Here is a 2,657-nt window from a genome sequence, read left to right on the forward strand (position 1 = left end):
GTGTTTTCTCATTTTCATAATTAGGAAAGGTGTACTGATGTACATCACAAATTCAACCAATTTATATTATTAGCTCTTATTTCAATTTTTTGTAGTAATAATACATGATTTCAAAGTGTACCAATAAAAAAAAATAGCGTAAAGTATTCGTGGATAACTGGTCTTTAAAATACTTGCTCTATTTCGAGCATTCCGGCTGCGCCGTCGCGTCGTGCTCGAAAAATCGCGCGTGTTTTAAAGACTTCAATATCCAGTTATACTATAATATACTATTTACTCCGAATAGAACATACTACTCGTAGGTTTTTTCAAAGGTCGTAAATAATTTTTATGTTACTATGGTTACTTTTATTGATTGTCACTTTGACAAATAAGAAAAATAACCGACTTTTGCGCTACTCGTTAAGTTTTGTGAACGTTTGTGCCTATTGTCGCCAAAAAGTACGAACACGTTCAAGTCCGACAACGCGACTGTCGCGTTCAGTGAATATAGCCTCAGAGGCCACCAACGCGAGTCGCGCGTCTTTGACTATATGATAATATATGAACATTATCTCGGCGGATTTTTTACGAATTACAACAAATATCTGCTGGCCGCTTGGAAACACTGGCATATACTGGAGTTTGTGTTTGCTTTTTGAATTTTGATGTTAAACTTTATTCTTAGTAAATGACAATGTATGAAGTATGTCACAGCTACAATTACTTTAGTGTTAGCTTCAATTACAAAAGAAGGCACTGAGGATGATCTGATCTAGACCGAAAACGTCACGTTATGCTCCTGTATAAATTTTGACGACACTTTTTAAAAACTTTTAATTATATGTTTTATACCTAAATATAAATGTGTTTTACTTCTGTATAAGTTTTTTATAACAAATATCTTCTGTCCCATTGATAAGCTGGATGATAAAATATGAAATCCTCAATTTCATTGCTTACTTTTCAAATATTCAAGCTAGACGTGCTTGAAAACGACAAAATTAGCTGTAAAAAAGGATTGTAAAGTAATAAAAGTAAGAGCATCAGTAAGCTTTGAGAGAATCACCAGATGTATTTAGATTATATCGCATTTCCAAAAATTTGTTGTATTATCATAATCCAATCCCATCGGTCTATTTTGCTATGCATTCAGTAATATTTTTTACGCCTTCGGTGTTGGATGTCTTTTAGTTTTACTGTGAGCCATTGCACGTGTTTTGCTAAATACTTTAATTTTAAATTATTCTTAAAATGAATGATGAATATTGGCAACCTTCGACTTCTAAACGAGGTAGGTGGGAAACTTCTCAGCCAATCTCAGATGATGAATTATTACACATATTAGAATATTCACATGACGACAGTGACGCAAGTGATAAAGATTTATGTTGTGATGAAGATGATCGCACAGACGATCATAATTTACAAGAAGAATCTGAAGATGTTGATGGTGATGATGAGTCTCAAAATATTATTGAATGGTCTTCAGAGGTTCAACATCCTACAGTGCTACCATTTACAGCAATACCAGGATTGAAAATTAATGTGGGTGGCAGCAATCCTATTGATTACTTTAATTTATTGGCATGTGAATTATTCTATGACCTGATTATTCAAAATAACAATTTATATGCCGTTGATATTCTTTTTTAAAGTAAATCTGAGAAAAGTAGAATTGCAGCTTGGAAGGATATAACTGTAGAAAAATTTAGAATTTTTCTTGGTTTGTTGTTTCACATGGGAACCATAAAAATTAATCGTATGAATGATTATTGGAAGAAAAATCATTTATTTAGTATTCCAGTGTTTGGACAATATATGATCCGAAATAACTTTATGTTAATTTTGCGTGCTTTACATTTTAACAATAATAGTGACAATAACCAGTCCACAGTTACCAAGACATCTCCATTGTTAGATTATTTTATTAATAAAATGGAGAATATTTATTAGGCAGAAAGAAAATTAGCCCTAGACGAATCTAGGATTTTATGGAGGGGAAGACTTAGTTTTCGTCAATTTCTCAAGGGCAAACGACACAAATATGGTATCAAACTGTATACTTTGGCAGAATGTACCGGGATAATTCAACGCATATTACTTTATAGTGGAGATAGTGACCCCGTAGTTGGAGGACGTAATCATACGGAAAAAGTAGTGCTAAATTTGATGAATTCGAAACTAAATGTTGGTCACTCCTTATATATGGATAATTTTTATAATAGTGTTCCATTGTGTAAAAAACCACTTTCAGTTAAAACTTATCTTACAGGAACATTGAGAACAGGAAGAGCGGAAAATCCACACGAAGCTGTTTCTCGAAAATTAAAACAAAATGAACTGGTGAGTGCTTATAATAATAAAGGGATACAACAATATCTAGGAAAGAAATTGATAAAGAAAAGCCCCGTTTAGTCGCTGAATATAACAAAAACCAAGGTGGTATTGACTTGTGTTAAATTATTACGACCAATGTTAAATTATTATAGTTGTGAACACAAAACTATGGGGTGGTACAAAAAAATAGGCATAGATATTTTTCAAATTATGCTAATCAACGCATACTATTTCTATAATAATTCTAATACAAAAATGTCATTTTACGACTTTCAATTGTCATGATTGATAGTCTTTTGGGACCAAACCCAAAAATCCTTCAAGAAAAATTTGACGTT

The sequence above is a fragment of the Diabrotica undecimpunctata genome, chromosome 4, assembly GCF_040954645.1.
Source record: "Diabrotica undecimpunctata isolate CICGRU chromosome 4, icDiaUnde3, whole genome shotgun sequence".
Classification (NCBI taxonomy): Eukaryota; Metazoa; Arthropoda; class Insecta; order Coleoptera; family Chrysomelidae; genus Diabrotica; species Diabrotica undecimpunctata.